Source organism: Anopheles arabiensis, chromosome 3, assembly GCF_016920715.1.
Source record: "Anopheles arabiensis isolate DONGOLA chromosome 3, AaraD3, whole genome shotgun sequence".
Taxonomy (NCBI): domain Eukaryota; kingdom Metazoa; phylum Arthropoda; class Insecta; order Diptera; family Culicidae; genus Anopheles; species Anopheles arabiensis.
This window is the reverse complement of record NC_053518.1, coordinates 58,742,132-58,760,383: the sequence shown is the minus strand read 5'-3', so window position 1 is coordinate 58,760,383 and position 18,252 is coordinate 58,742,132.

Below are 18,252 nucleotides of genomic sequence, written 5' to 3'. Positions count from 1 at the left end.
ACGGCGACTTCAGTGGAGTGATAGTAATACTTTGCCACTGTTCTGTCCCGTGATCGTTAGCAAATTTGCCCTACGTTGTGATATTTTTATTTGATCAATTTGCCGTACACGGAGGAATTTATATTGATCTTACAGTTCACGTGTGTCTTTATTCAGTATCGATTCGCGACTGATCGCTGAGCGCCGCGCACCCAGCTCAAGCAGCGTGTGCAAAAACACGCACACACTCACGCCAAAAATTCCCATTCCTCCACACTTCTCCTCACCAGCACATCCCACCGTATGAGGTACCAAACATATCGGCCCCCTTGAACAACTAAGTTTTCAAAATTCTCGTGAACACTCTAACAAACATATCTTAGACGACGGTCTCTTCATTACCCCAGAGGCAGTTTTTAAGGTAACAACACGCACAATCCCATCCTGCCCAGGGTGTACTTCCACGATCCGAGCCAAGGGCCAACGAGCGGGTGGGAGATGTTCATCCTTGATAATGACGATGTCTCCGACTTGTTGTTCTGGTGGATTACGTCGCTGTTGCTGAGCAAGCTCCTGAAGATACTCTGTACGCCAGCGCTGCCAGAAATGTTGAGCGTACTTCTGCAACCGCTGATACTGGTCGAGTCGATTGGTCGGGACATCCCGTATGTCAGTTTCTGGAGGTGGACGCATCATTCCCTTGATGAGAAAATGACTCGGTGTTAAAGCTGACAAATCGTTAGGGTCATTCGAAAGCGGCGTCAACGGACGAGAATTCATGCAGCCTTCGATTTTGATCAGCACTGTTGCCAGATCCTCATAAGATAGTAGCGAGACACCTAACTGCCTGACCAAAAGCTTCTTGGCCACCTTCACGGCGGCTTCCCAAAGCCCACCGAAGTTTGGTGCACGAGGTGGAATAAGGTGCCATTCAATTCCTTCTTCTGCTAGATAGTTATTGATTTGACGGTTTTGAGCTTCGTCATGCAGCATCTGGTAGACTTGGTGAAGTGCGTTCTTTGCGCCGACGAAATTTGTACCATTATCCGAATAGATATGGTTCGGCTTGTTTCGTCGGAAGATGAAACGGTCTAAAGCCTTCAGGAACCCTGATGTACTTAGGTCACCCACAAGCTCCAAATGCACTGCTTTGGTGCTCATGCATACAAAAATGCATAGGTACGCCTTTTGAGGAGCTGCTTTGCGATGAACAGGCTTCAGCATTATCGGCCCACAGTAATCCACACCTGTACAGACAAATGCTTCGTTTGCAGTGACTCGAGAAAGCGGTAGCTGTCCCATCGGTTGCTGAAATGGAACAGGATTGGCTCGGTTGCAGCGATAACATGCTCGGATGGTAGATCGAACCGCTCTCCTGCCATTCAATGGCCAAAACTCCTCGCGAATGGCTGAAAGTGTTGATGTGATGCCACCATGCATCACCTTCTCATGTTGCTGCCTCAACAGCAATTGGGTAAATGGATGATACCCAGGAATGACGATCGGATGCTTCACACAGAATGGCAAATCGGCATGTCCAAGTCTGCCACCAACACGTATGACACCATCCTTGTCAATGAATGGATGTAGTAGCTTGAGTGGGGATCCACCAGCAAGCTTTTGTTTCTTACGCAGTTGTCGTAGTTCATCGAGAAATACTTGTTGCTGTACCATCTTTACTAAAACGATTTTAGCATTTTGAATCTCATCCACAGAGAGATTGCTCGTTTCGCGTTGTTCTTTACCACACGCAATGTGGCAAAATCGCATGCAATATGCAGTTACATGAACCAACGTTCTGAATGAGGAGTATCGTAGGAGCAATGGGTCGGGCTCGACTACTTGGGCAGTTAACACAACGTTACCCTTTCTTTCCAGCTCATCATCAGTGAAGTGCTGTTGTCCATACGATTTGCTGGGCCAGCACGAGCTATCGTTCATCAGCCAATCTGGTCCATGCATCCACATGTTGCTTTCCAAAAGCAATTCCGCAGAAACACCTGTGGATAGCATGTCGGCAGGGTTTTCGATCCCTGGCACATGATGCCAAATGCATCCATTGGTAGCAGCTTGTATCTCTCCTACTCGGTTTGCGATGAAAGTTTTCCACGTTCTAGGTGGTGCTGCAAGCCATTGCAGCGTGATGGTTGAATCGGACCACATATGTGTTTCGTTTAATGCCATGTCAATGGCTGATATTAGTTTCTGCTGTAATCTGGCAGCTAGCAAGGCTGCGCATAGTTCCAGTCTAGGGATGGTAAGTGGTTTGAGAGGAGCCACTCTCGATTTAGAAGCTAGCAGCGTTACTTGGGTTGTGCCGTCGATGCTTTGTGATCTTTGTGAGGCGATAGCAAGCCAAGCGGATCATACAGCTGGGCAATCGTAGATAGCACTGTACGTTTCGTGTAGGGTCGTACATCAGGGATAGCAATCGTGAAGCGGAATACATCGTTTGGTGGTTCCCAACATATGCCAAGCGTCTTGACATTTGGGGCTGCTTCGAATTATGGGATGCTGTTGTTCCAAGCAGATCAGGTGTCAACCCATCAAGCACACTCAACTCGTTTGAGCACCATTTTCGGAACCTGAAACCTCCCTTACTCATGAGACTGGTCAGTTCGTCACGAAGTTGAATTGCTTGCTCAATGCTTTCTGCGCCGGAGATCAGATCGTCCACGTACAAGTTCTTCTTTACGGCTTCAGTTGCCAAAGGGTAAGGAGCGCCTTCATCCTCAGCTAGTTGAAGTAGCGTACGTGTTGCTAGGAATGACGATGGAGCCAGACCATACGTCACCGTTGCCAACTCAAAAGTTTGCACAACTTCTGTTTCCTGAAAGCGCCAAAAAATACGTTGTAAACGTCGGTCATCGGGATGCATACTCACCTGGCGATACATTTTCTCGATGTCGGCGATCACCGCCACCTTATACTTGCGGAATCGCACGACGAGAGACAACAGCTCATCTTGTACGATTGGTCCTACATGCAAGACATCGTTTAGAGAATGCCCCGTGGTTGTCTTCGCCGAGCCGTCGAAAACCACACGCACCTTGGTCGTCGTGCTGGACTCTTTCACCACCGGATGATGCGGCAAGTAGTGAACCGCAGCCATGCTGTCCTCTTCAACCGGCACAGGAAACATGTGACCCAGCGTCACGTATTCTCGCATGAAGTCATCGTACTGCTGCTTCAGATGCTTGTCTTTAGCCAGCCTCTGCTCCAACAACCGAAAGCGCTTCTGGGTTGCAGCCTTCGAATCGCCAAGCATCTGAGCGTAGTCGTGGTGTTTCGGCATACGAACGACGCATCTGCCGGTGTGATCTCGATTCGTCGTCTGCTTGAAGTACTGCTCGCACTGTTGTTCAATGGGAGACAATGATGTTATAGCAAGCTCTTCGACCTTCCAAAATCGCTCCAGCTGTTCTTGTAGTTTGTCGGTTGCCTCCATCACTTGCCACTAATTGTTGTTTGCGATTGCGATTCATGAAAGGTCGGTGTATCTCCTGCTACGAACCAGCCAAACACCGTGTCGATGAGAACGTTTCGCTGGTTTGGCAAAAGCACTTGTCCACCACGCAGCAACGAATAGAAATATGCTGCACCGATGATCATATCCACGCGCCGCGCGGTCCCGAAATCTGGATCGGCCAGAACGTAGTTCGAAGGAACGCCGACGGCAGCAGTAGAAAACGACGTTGAAGGAATGTTCTGCGTTACTTTCTTCAACACAAGGAAATTCATTGCTTGTCGGTAGTGGTAGATCCGAGATCGCACTTCTGTACATACTATGTGCTTTGCATTGGTGGTAGTGCTGTCGACACCAGCAATTGAAACGCTAGCGGGCTTTCGTGGTAGTCGTAAAAGCTGACAAAGATGTTCACTGATCACGTTCGGCTGCGATCCGTTGTCCAGCAATGCTCGCGCTAAGTGTTCTTTGCCGTATGCATCGACAACAACCAATACCACTGTAGAGAGTATAGCGTTAACGGCGGATTTCTTCGACGATGCCAACGCCATTGTTGAAGAGCTAGAAGTTTCACCCACTAATACACTGCTGTTTTCTTCGTGAGCATGAAGTAGTGTGTGGTGACGCTGAGAACACTGCTGGCAATTGTATTTGGACGCACACGCATGGGCCAAATGTCCTGCTTTCAAGCAATTTCTGCACAGCCTTTTCTCACTCACCACTCTCATGCGTTCTTGTGTATTAGTGCCTTTGAACACATTGCACGACGCTATACTGTGCCCGTTCTTTTTGCACATCACACACACTGGTACGTTGTTGGTATGAGTTGTAGCTGCATGCAACGATACTTTTGTCTTTATTGGTTTTTTGGGAACTGCACCACACTTCTCTATTGCCAGTGTTTCCAACACTCTTACACGTTTTTCCAAAAACGCCATCATGTCCGTAAATGTAGGATCTTCATCGGCATGGGCTTCTTCCCACACACGGAGTGTTTCATCATCCAGCTTATCCGCCATCAACTCGATGAGAATTGAACTGAACGATTTCACGGGTTCTTTCAATTGTTCTAGGATTTTGACATGCCGTCGAAAATCGTCAACCAAACGGTTGAGCGCCACTGCTCCCGTTTCTTTCATCTTGGGAAGCGATATGAGCGATCGAATATGCTTCTTACGCAAAATGATTGGGTTGGAATAACGTTTGACGATCGTACTCCATGCCAAATCATAATTCTCACTCGTAACCGAAATGGATTGTATTAAATTCGCAGCTTCTTCTTTGAGTGAAGCTCGAAGGTAGTGGAATTTTTCGATTGCCGTTATGTCCGTCGATGAGTGTATGAGTGAGACGTATGTGTCGTGGAACGTTAACCACGCATCGAAATTTCCTGCGAACTCTGGCAGTGCGATCAATGGGAGCTTCACTCTTGAAGAAGAAGATGAAGCAGCATTTGCAGCAACAGACACAACTTCAGCGGCTGCCGGAATGGGCAACATACTACGCAATTGCGCCTTTGCGTACAAATACGTTTCCTCCATTTCTGCTCTAATACGCGCATTAGTTGCAACGCCTTCCTCGGAGATTTCCAAATCTTCGATGTCTTCTTGCACTGTTTCAAAAGATTCCCAAATCTTTTCCAAACGATCGAGTCGCGTCGACACTTGATTTTGTTGTTCACTTGTGAACGTTTTTACGAACTCTTTCACACGATTGATGGAGTCCATGTATTGGTGCCGCTTGAGCTCCTTGTACCGCAACTTGTCCTGCTTCGACATTTTGCAAAAGGCTCACACACACAAACACTAACACAGATCGAGTGCCGCAGCACTGCTTTATGAACAAACGCTTCTGTACGCCGGTTTTCACAAAAACCGAAGGATTTATCAAAATCCTGGTCACTACGCACCAAAATGTTCTGTCCCGTGATCGTTAGCAAATTTGCCCTACGTTGTGATATTTTTATTTGATCAATTTGCCGTACACGGAGGAATTTATATTGATCTTACAGTTCACGTGTGTCTTTATTCAGTATCGATTCGCGACTGATCGCTGAGCGCCGCGCACCCAGCTCAAGCAGCGTGTGCAAAAACACGCACACACTCACGCCAAAAATTCCCATTCCTCCACACTTCTCCTCACCAGCACATCCCACCGTATGCGGTACCAAACAGCCACCATACCAATCGCGTCGTTTACTGCTAGGATTAGAGACTCTCGCTGATAGAAGAAGAAATGCGCAAGCCTTGTTTATTGCTGACCTACTTTGTGGAAATATTGAGTGTCCGGAAATATTGGAACAAACTAATTTAAATGCAAACAGGCCAACCACCAGAAATCGACAATTATTAAGAACTAATTTTAGAAATACGCAGTACGGATCTAATGAACCCATTACGGTAATGATGCGCGAATTTAATGCACTTGCAGGCCATTTTGATTTTAATGAAACGACACGACAATTTAGAGAGCGAATCCGATTTGTATAACATTCAGTCGTTACCTATTAATATTATTATTATTACTACTGTAAACTATGTAAATGTTACCTTAGTTTTATATACGTCTCAGAATCATACGTCAACCATTAAGAACCTTGTATCTGCTGTCACACTGACAATTGTCGAAACGCAACGAAGAAGAACAACCCGCTGTGCAAAGCGACGGAAGGCGTTATGGCGTTCTGAGAATTTTATCATGCCTTCCTTTTCTCTCCAACGGCAAATTTGTCGAGCAGCTCGTCGAGCTACCCGTCCCTGGCTCCGCCTCATACCCCTCGCCTGAGCGCGCTGCCGAAGGTTTGGATGTGTTGGTGCGTCAGACGGCCAATCGCTGTCAGCCGTCGTCCGTGCTTTTTCCCTCCATAGCGCTATCTCTTTCACGCGTGTGGTCAATGCTCGCGAGCTGTTGTGGCGCCAAAAATGCCGTTAACAAACATTGCGGCGATGAAGTTGCATTTTCACAAATCAAACCAAAAAATCGCAATAAGTTCAATTGCTGCAATGTAAAAATGACTAAGGAATCGCTAGTTTACGCTGGAGGGTTTGCTGTGCAACGCGCTGAACCCTAATTCGCATTGACACGTTCATCCCGCTGCTGATTTTCATCAACTTTCCTTTCCACCAGCATCTAGAACGTAGGCTGGAAAGTTCACTGGCAGTCCCTGGGGCCTGCCATCGATCTGAACGTGTTAAGCATTAAGCATAACTTTGTTACCCTAAGCTTTTGCTTTCGTATGCTGTAGATTACACAGATATGCTGTGCCGTCTGCGCAAGGGTATGAGCGTGCGTGTGTGTGCACAACCGTTGCCAAATGTGTTTTCTTCCGGAATGTTATGATCCATCGCTCAAAGAAAGGAAGGTTTTCATAAAAGGCGGAAAGACGAATTGAGGCCCCTGTCAATGGTAACTGATGACCGGGAGCAGGGGGTACTGGCACACAGCTGTTGGAAGATTGAACGGTATACTTAAATTGTCGGCGGATAGGGGGGAGGGGGGTGGCCATGGGACCCCTACGATCATCGGTCACAGGCCCTAAAACTATTGCCGGCATGGGGAAGAGGGGGGAGAAAATGGTTTTCCAGCCACGGGGCCCTAACGATCATCTTTCCGGGGGCCCTTGTCGTTAATACTCTGTCCACTTGTAGACATACGGCATACTATAGAGATCTTCGGCGACCGCCTAGTCCGCCTATCGTTAGGTCCGCCGCTGGTTTATGGCCGTGTTTTTTTTTTATCGTGGAGGTGCACCGAACCACCGAATGCATCCGAACCCATTCCAAGGCATTGCCGGTCAATCGGCGTCATGATAACTACTCCTGTTATGTATGGTCCAACCTGCTGTTGGGAATTATTGCGCTACCTGGCCAACCGCCTTTTGACGTCTGTCAATTTCGGGCGCGCCTTCGGGTTAAGCTTCGCTTTTTACGCACTCCCGCTCTATCTTGAAAACAAACTTAACGTGAATAAAACTTGAACCGAATTATTAAACACAAAATACAACATTTTGGTGTCAGAAGTGGGATTCCTCGCAAAGTGAAACGGATTGAAAACACAATGGCTCAGCTTGATAACGAATCTATGACACAGCTTTCGACAATGATCGCCCAAGCGATAAAATCGGCAATAGGTACACCCAACGCTCAGGTGAATAGAGACGACGCTGCTCCCCAACCAAAAGTGCCAACATTCTCGCACCCGGCTTTTCATGCGTCGGATGAATCAACAGTCGAAGACTATTTTAACAGACTGGAGTGGGCGCTAAAACTGAGCAATATCCCCACCGATAAATACGCGGACTATGCGCGCGTGCACATGGGAACAGAATTAAACAATGCTCTTAAATTTCTCGTCACCCCAAAGCGGCCAGAGGAAATTCCCTACGAAGAGCTTCGAAAAACACTCGAGAACCACTTCGACCAGAAGAAGAACAAGTTTGTTGAGAGTGTCAAATTCCGTAACATTTTGCAACAAAGGGGCGAAATGATTTCACAATTTGTTCTACGACTCAAACAAGGGGCTGCCTACTGTGAGTATGACGATTTTCTCGACAGAATGTTGATTGAACAAATGCTCCACGGCATGGAAGCACGCGACATTTGTGACGAAATCATCGCAAAAACCCCAGCACGTTTAAAGAAGCTTTTGATATCGCATTAACGCTCGAAGCCACACGGAATACAGTTCGTGATATCTCCACGGCGACACCGTCGGCGTCAGCAGAAGCTACCAATAAGTTGGGTAATGAAAACCCTCAGACTAAAAAGCAACAACCATTCCGTCGAGCAGAACCTCCTACCAAAACGTTCGCTTCACATTCCAGATGGACACACGAACAAAGCAACAACACTGCAGCTACGCCCTGCAACGGTTGTGGTGGGCCGCATCCAAGAAGCCTTTGCCGCTTTCGCAACGCCCTATGCCATACATGTAACAAAAAAGGCCACATTTCGCAGGTTTGCCGAGCAGGAAACACACCACGCGAACGATCGAACATTGATCAGGTTGCGGATTTCAACATCGATCCCGTACAATCCATTAATACGATACGCAACTCAGCTCCCGCCGCCAAATTGATGATCGATATAAAAATTGATGGAAAACGCACCAGCATGGAACTCGACACGGGAGCACCGTGTGGGATTATGGGGGAGACCACGTTACGGTCACTAAAAACAAACTATTCTTTTCTTCCTACAGATAGGCAGTTTACCAGCTACACCGGTCACCGCATCCATTGTCTGGGCCGATTGCCCGTAAACGTGTCTGTTGGCACGGTAACCCGTCGGTTAAACCTGTACATAGTAGCGGGACAAACAGACGCCCTCTTCGGTCGTGAGTGGATCGCCCAATTCGTTGATCAGATAGACCTTGGCAAAATGATAGCTCCAAACACACATATCAACGCTGTTACTAGCTCGAAGCTCACGATAGAACACGAAACCCAGTTGAATTCGTTGCTCGACAGTTTCCGTTCCGTGTTTAGCGACGTTCCAGGTAAATTGACCGGACCACCAGCATCAGTGCATCTCAAACCTGATGCAACGCCAATTTTTGCTAAAGCCCGAGATGTGCCATTGGCGTTACGCGATAAGTACGCAGCAGAAATCGAAAAAAAACTCAAATCAGGGTTTTACGAAAAGGTGGAATTTTCCGAGTGGGCTTCGCCGACCCACGTTGTGGCTAAGAAAAATGGTAATATCCGAATTACTGGCAACTATAAGCCCACAGTAAACCCAAGAATGATTATTGACGAACATCCTATACCCAGAGTGGAAACCATTTTCAACCGTATGAAGGGAGCCACACTTTTCTGCCACTTAGACATAACCGATGCGTACACGCACTTGACAATCGATGAAGAGTTTCGTAAAATCCTCACCCTGAATACCACCACGCATGGACTCATACGTCCGACACGAGCTGTGTATGGCGCGGCAAATATCCCTGCTATTTGGCAGCGCCGAATGGAAAACAGTACTACACGGCTTAACCAACGTAGTGAGTTTCTATGATGACATTATTGTTTTCGCTGCCGATTTCGAAGCACTGCTAGTAGCCCTCGATTCCACATTAAGTCGATTGGAACAGAGTGGTCTAAAACTAAATCGATCAAAATGCGTGTTTGCGGTACGATCCCTTGAGTGTTTGGGACACTGCATCGACCAAGAAGGTTTGCACAAGTCCTCAAAACATGTTGAAGCCATACGAGATGCACCAAGACCATCATTACCAGAAGAGTTGCAACTTTTTTTAGGCAAAGCAACCTATTATTCGGCATTCATTCCGAATCTCTCTGCGAGAACGAAAGTGCTGCGTGACATGTTACAAACAAGCAATTTTGAATGGTCACCAGAAGCAGACGAATCATACCAAGACGTGAAAGAAACATTAATATCACCACAGGTCCTCATGCAATACGACCCAACCTTACCGCTAATTCTAGCTACAGATGCGAGCAAAACCGGCTTAGGTGCAGTTCTTTCTCACCGTCTGAGTAACGGAACAGAACGTCCAATCGCCTACGCTAGCTGCAGTTTGTCATCAACCGAGCAACGCTATCCGGTCATTGATAAAGAAGCTTTGGCAATCGTGTGGGCCATTAAGAAATTCTTTCACTACTTGTACGCACGCAAGTTCATACTGATCACAGACCACAAACCGCTGACTCAAATTTTTCATCCGGAAAAATCATTACCAACCCTATGCATCAGTCGGATGGCGAATTATGCCGACTATTTGTCACACTTCAATTTTACAATTGAATACAGACCAACAAACCAAAATACCAATGCCGACTATTGTTCCCGTATCCCAAGTACATCTACGCTATCTGATGTGAATTGCCTTTCTCTTCACGAGTTTGAGAGCTTTGTCTTGCACCAGATCCAACAGCTACCAGTTCGAGCAGAACACATCGCGCACGAGACACGCAAAGATCCTAACCTCGGGAAAATCTTACAGGAGCTCGAAATGGGCCGAAGTCTTGCACACGCTGGATACAAAGCACCAGAAGCAAAGTATACATTGGTAGCTGGCTGCCTACTATTTGAACACCGGGTGGTTATCCCAACAATCCTCCGCCCAGCGATCCTGAACGACCTACATACTGGGCACATTGGTATCGTAAAAATGAAATCGATGGCACGTTCCTATGTCTACTGGCCAGGGATAGATATGGAAATCGAGCGAACCGCCAAATCGTGTGTACAATGCGCACAACAAGCGACAGCACCACCGAAGTTCAGTAGTCACCATTGGGAGTACCCATCCAACCCGTGGGAGAGAATACACATCGACTACGCTGGACCCGTATCAGGAGCGATGTTATTGCTGGTGGTTGACGCGTACAGCAAGTGGGTCGAAGTAAAAATAACGCACTCCACAACATCTGCCGCCACCATTGATCTGCTAGATGGACTGTTTGCTACGTATGGTGCGCCAGTAACAGTAGTGTCGGATAATGGAACCCAATTTACATCCGCCGAGTTTAAATCGTTCCTTCAAAGAAGTGGTGTAAAATTCCATAAACTATCCGCACCGTACCACCCGGCGACGAATGGACAAGCTGAACGCTACGTCCAGACAGTGAAGCGTGCATTGAAAGCGATGGGAACATCAAGCCATAACCTACAGGCAAACCTCAATCTCTTCTTACAACAATATCGCAAAACACACACGCTAGACTCACTGAAAAGCAACATATGGAATTCAAAGCAAATTATCGCTCTTTCTTGCCGGGACAACAAATCTATTGCTTATCTGGTAACTCGCAAATGGATAAGTGGATACCGGCAACGGTGCATGCTCGCTTAGGAGACCTACATTACGATGTTTTATATCAAGGAAAACATCTGAAGCGACATGTAGACCAGATCAGATCTTTCCTGAGCAACAATCAGTCCACCAAAGTAACGAACGAACCGGAGACAACCCGAGCAGGTAGAGAAAATCAACACAGGCACTACTACGGCAACACCCAACCGACACAACTACGATCCAGCGGAGAAGATTCCCCAGACATGTCCTCCGATGGAACCGAGTCATCCAGTACAGAGTACGCAACACCGATTAGCAGCCCCGAACCAATTGCTAGAAACACTCCACCAGTACTACGTCGCAGCGACAGGGCACGCCGCCCACCTCTGAGGTACTCGCCGTAGTTCCTCTTTAAGAAGGGAGGAAATGTTATGTATGGTCCAACCTGCTGTTGGGAATTATTGCGCTACCTGGCCAACCGCCTTTTGACGTCTGTCAATTTCGGGCGCGCCTTCGGGTTAAGCTTCGCTTTTTACGCACTCCCGCTCTATCTTGAAAACAAACTTAACGTGAATAAAACTTGAACCGAATTATTAAACACAAAATATAACAACTCCAAACCAACAAGCCACCAGATTCTGGACGGACAGGTGCAGCACCATACTTTCACCATAATAAACAAATCCAGAATCCTCTTTTGTATGGGTTCAATTCAAAATGTTGTTTCCACTTGGGTCCGCTAGCTGAATTAGAAATAAATGTGCAACAAATCACACGCACGTTTGCTTAGATCGTGTGTCTTTTTAAAACCCCCAACAGCAGAGCCGATCGCAAAGATGCCAATGCCAATGGTTGTGTTGTCTCTCAGGTAGCGAGATCGAAAATGCATGGACTTTGTAGTCGCAGCGGATGAAAATGTACGCATCAGAATCAAATAGTTTTGGAGTTTCCAAACGCACGCACACACACAAACACGCGCGCGCAAACTCACACACACACACACAAACATGCGCGCGCAAACTCACACACACACACACAAACATGCGCGCGCAAACTCACACACACACACACACACACACACACACACACACACACACACACACACACACACACACACACACACACACACACACACACACACACACACACACACACACACACACACACATACACATGCACGCACACACATGCAAGTACGCGCGCACACAACCATGCACGCGAGCACGCACGCACGCACGCATACACACACGCACACATGCACGTACGCCTGCACGCGGGCACGCACCCACGAAAGCGCGCTCGCAAGCACGCACCCCCGAAGTCGCGCAAGCACGCACTCCCCCCCCACTTGACCACGCCCCCCCCCTCCCGCATGATCGATTACGGCTACCTTATTGGTAGAACGGTTGGTTCATCTTTCTTGTAGCATCCTCAACCCTAGCGCCGGGTGAATCGCGACATGATAGAGTGAACGATCACTTTCCCCGCGCTGTGTGTGTGTGTGTGTCGTGGCCCGAAAACTCGAGACAAATTTCAGCACTTTAAAAAAAAAAAATATTGCCACTTTACATCGTGCTACATGATGCATAGAAGGTCGTTGAAGCATTAAACATGTTCAAATTAAAAAATATTAGATTAGTGTTAGACGTTCTCCTACGCTTGTTTCAAATAGACTTCTTCACCCTCAACTGGCACGGGCATCGAATGGTCTCATCAGCAGCGGCACGAAATAAAATAAACCATCACTACACCGATAACACTTTGAATCCCAATCCAGCTTCTCCCACAGCGTCTCAAGGTCACTCACAAATTAATAGATGCTAACACCCACCAATAACAATACACAACCGCAATGCACATATGAGTATCAACGCATACAACGCAACAGCCAATCAGCGGGCGGCGGAAGGCACGGGCAGAAGCGCAAGTAAGGCAAGGCTTGGTGAGGGAGGGAGAAGAAGCGGACGAGAAAATGGGCGCCAATAATTTTAAATTTTTTTGACCGTTTTTTTGCTCCGCCGCCATAAATAGTTCGTCCATTTCGCCCACAGATGGCGCTAAACTTGCTCGACCCAGCGCAGGAATCGCTGAAGTCCAGCGCGGGGATCGGGCCAAAATCTGCGCTGGCCAGCGCAGATTTTGGTACATTTTCTGCGCTGGAAACTGCTCGAATTTGCGCAGCGGGAATAAAGATGGACAGATCGAGTTGAACATTCGAGCAAGAAACAACTTCAGCCTTCCGTTATTATCTTCAGTAATTTTATCACCTTTTACAACTCAGAAGTGGGATATTCAAAATGCCTACCAAAGAGTAAATGCTGAGTGAAATTCAGTCTACCGGAACGCGTGTACCATCGGCAACCACAATAGAGCAAATCCGGATGTTATACGACAAAATTTCTCAAAAATGTGAGCCAAAAGATCTTGTGGACAGAACAATAGCCGGATCGTCCAAGATGGCCGCCTTAGCTTCCCATGAAGATAGATCATACAACCGCTGCCCTTGCTGGTGCGACAGAAGAAAACAACATTCCTGAAATTGCCACAACCGATGCTGCTGCTCGTGCAACCATTGACCGAGAAATGATACATTCGCACAAAGTGAACCCCAACTCTGCTTTGGAGGAGCGCATACGCCAGTTGGAACTAGAAAAAAGCCTACTTTTACTCCAGAAAGAAATGGCTGAGCTGAAGGCAACGACCGCTGGCGGAACGAGTGCCGACGTAAATGCACTCGCTCCAGCGCGTGACGTTTTCGAGTGTGTTTCAGGCATGGTTGCGCCGTTTTCTGGTGACAAATCAGAAAGTATCACTCCTTGGTTTGAGGAACTCGAAAAGGCAACAGGCATACTTCAACTTCAAGACATATCGATGTTAATTGTTACACGGCGGCTTTTAGTTGGAACTGCGGCTATATTCGCGAAGACCGTGGATGCGAGTAGCTATGTTGAACTCAAAGTAAAGCTAACCGCAGCTTTCGGAAAAGGCTCTTCATTGGAATGTGTCTACGCTGAATTGCGACGCCGGCGCCTTCTACCCACTGAAACAACATTTCGATATGTATTGGAAATGGAAAAGATAGCTAAAAAGGGAGCTGTACCCGAAGAAGAACTTATTACTATCATCATCGACAACATGGGAGATGCAAGCAACACGAGTGGTATGCGTTATGCAGCCAACACACTGGAGGATCTGAAGAAGTTGTTGGGAAAATACGGACAACTGCGTATGCTAAAAGCACCACCGTCAACTCGTGCTTCACCACGACAACCCGTCGGCAGTCTAGAAGCTTCAGAAACTCGATGCTTTAATTGTTCGGCTTTTGGGCATTATCGTGATTATCGTGACGTGAAGTGCCCGAAACCGCCTCGTCCACCAGGAGCCTGTTTTCACTGTCATCAGAGGAATCACACTTACAAAGACTGCCCAGAAAGGAAAAACACTTCAACAGCAGCAGTTTTTACAACCGATAGACTCCGTAGTTACACTGCAAGAAACACAAGAGGTGAGTGTTGCCTTTGAGTTAAAAGATTGTTGGAGCAATGTGACTGACTGTGTGCGTTGTCTTTTTGATTCAGGAAGTCCAACATGCTTCATTGATGAATCACTGGTCCCAAAATCCTGTCTAAATGCTATCAAAACATCAAATTTTCGTGGTTTAGGAAATAATCAACTTAAAACACGTGGCCAGTTGAAGTGTCGAATTAAATTCAATGATCAAACTAAAGAACACACATTTCACATTCTCAGTGCAGGAAGCATGGTTTGGCCATTAATTATCGACCGTGACTTACTTATAAAATTTAATATCCGTCTCACACAAATCAAATTTAAATACAATAAAGATGAATTAATGAATATAAATAAAAACATAAATCTTCCCGTGTTACAACCACACATGTTTTCACTGCTTCAACACATCGGTATTTTAAAACAAACAAATATTACTGAGTCGAGGAAAGTTGCACACCATAGTTTTATTGAACAAGAGTCAAATCGTTATGATAAATATGAAGAATGCCCTTTCGAGAAAAACAAAAACTTGGTTTTTGCAGAACTTTGCGCTATTGATATCTCTGAGAGTAAAACACTTAATATAAACCAGAATCTACAAAAAGATCAAATTGATGCCCTAAAAAAACAATAGCAGACAATTACATTAACATTCTCACAAATCAAATTAATTATCCTGAACATAGCATGAAAATAAGCCTTACTCATGACACCCCAATATACTGCAAACCAAGACGCCTCTCATACGCTGAACGTAACCAAGTTAAGGAAATTGTCAAAGATCTTCTAGAAAAAAAGATAATTCGTCCAAGCAATTCTCCCTACGCTTCAGCACTCGTTTTAGTGCGCAAAAAGAATGGAGAAATAAGAAAATGTGTTGACTATAGACCTATAAATAAAATAACAATAAGAGACAACTACCCAATCCCTCTAATTGACACGTGCCTAGAACATTTAAGTAATAAGAATTTCTTTAGTTTATTGGAATTAAAAATTGGGTTTCATCAAGTGAAGATGCACGAAAATTCTATAAAGTATACTTCTTTTGTTGTTAGCCGGTCTCGTAGTACAGTCGTCAACTCGTACGACTTAACAACATGCCCGTCATGGGTTCAATCCCCAAATAGACCGCGCCGCCATACGTAGGACTGACTATCCTGCTATGGGGGGAATCAATTAGTCACTGAAAGCCAAGCCCACAAGTGGGTACAGGCAGGCCTTGACCGACATCCTTTGTCACACCAGATGGGCAGTATGAATACCTAAAAATGCCATTTGGATTAAAAAATGCTCCATCGGAATTCCAAAGATTTATAAACTCCATTCTTAGAGAATTCATAGACTCAGAAAAACTTGTCGTCTACTTAGACGATATAATTATTGCTTCAAAAGATTTTCAAACACACCTTCAAGTCTTATCGGCAGTTCTTAAAAAAAATCGTCAATGTGGTTTAGAACTGCGTCTTGATAAATGCTATATAGCTCATCAAGAAATTGATTATTTAGGTTATAAAGCTAATTCGAACGGAATATGCCCTAGTAATAAGCATATTTCAGCAATCAAGAATTACCCTATTCCCAAAGATATTAAACAAGTCCAGAGATGTCTTGGACTATTTTCTTATTTTCGTCGTTTTGTACCTTCATTTGCTAACCTAGCCAAACCATTGACAAATTTACTACGAGCAGAAAAGCCTTTTATTTTCGACTCAGATTGCCTAACCGCATTCAATAATCTTAGGCAAAAGCTAATTGAATCCCCAGTTTTATCCATATTTGATCCCACCCGTGAAACAGAGCTGCATTGTGATGCCAGTGCTACTGGTTTTGGTTCTGTATTATTGCAAATACAAGACGATAACAAATTTCATCCTATAGCCTATTTTTCCAAAACAACTTCTAAGGACGAATCTAAACTACATAGCTATGAACTAGAAACCTTATCGGTCATTTATGCACTCAAACGCTTTCACAGCTATGTTCATGGTATCCCGATAAAAATTCTCACTGACTGCAATTCCCTCGTAGAGACATTGAAAAATCGAAATGCCTCTGCAAAAATTGCACGTTGGTCTCTTTTCTTAGAAAATTATAACTACACAATGCAACATCGCCCGGGTACGCCATGAGTCATGTGGATGCTTTAAGCCGATCATTTTCTGTAAATTTAATAGAAGAACTAGACATTGACAGTCAGTTACAAATAACCCAGTCTCGTGATCCAGTCATAGAAAATTTGAAAAATGAACTTGAGTCCAGGCCTGTGAACGGATACGTTTTTCAAGATGGATTAGTCTACCGACAATCACCTTCTAACAAATTGCAACTTTACGTTCCTAGGGAGATGATTGATAACGTGATTCGAAATATTCATGAGAAAATAGGCCACTTAGGAACCGGGAAATGCTGCGATCAGATTAGCAAACACTATTCGTTCCCGCTAATGAAGACAAGAGTAGAAAACTTTATAAAAAATTGTCTGAAATGTATTATATATTCCTCGCCAGCACGCAATAATAACAAAAATCTCCATAGCATTCCCAAAACAGCAACTCCATTCGATACAATACACATCGATCACTTGGGACCTTTACCTACGTCTCAATCAAAGAGAAAATACGTATTAGTTGTAATCGATGCATTTACAAAATTTGTCAAGTTGTACCCAACAACAACAACCAATGCACGAGAAGTTTGTAATGCTTTACTCCAATATATGGCTTATTATAGTCGACCTAATCGAAACATTAGTGATCGGGCCACATGTTTTACATCTGCCCAATTTATCAATTTTTTAACATCCCGCGGAATTTCTCATGTTCTAACAGCAACTAGCTCACCTCAAGCAAATGGGCAAGTTGAAAGAGTCAATAGAGTGCTGCGACCAATTCTTAGCAAACTTTCAAGTTCTATCGATCATGAAAATTGGAGCACCCAACTAACTAAAGTAGAATATGCCTTGAATAATACAATTCATGCGTCAACCAAATATTCCCCATCAATCATGCTTTTTGGAGTTGAACAACGGGGTACAGTAATCGATGAGCTCACTGAATTTTTAGAAAACAAAAATACTACACCCTGTAGAAACTTCGAATCAATACCTCATCAAGCTTCTGAGAACATACATAAGTCCCAACAAACGAACGAAAGACTATTTCTTAAGAAAAATAACCCGGCTCCAGTTTATAGCGTAGGAGATTATTTTGTCATAAAAAACACAGACACGTCGACTAATACAAATAAGAAACTAATCGCCAAATACAGAGGCCCATACATTATTCATAAAGTACTTCCAAACGATCGTTACGTGGTGCGAGATATTGAAGGTTATCAAGTAAGCCAAATACCTTACGATGGGGTCTTAGAATCAGATAAGTTAAGACTATGGGTGCAACCAACTACGACTCAAAATTCCGATGAATCCAGACAACACTCAGCATTGCTCCCTCTGTAGTTGAATCAGATAGAATTGAGGTCAATTCGGTTTTTCAGGATGGCCGAGTTGTAAACTATGTAAATGTTACCTTAGTTTT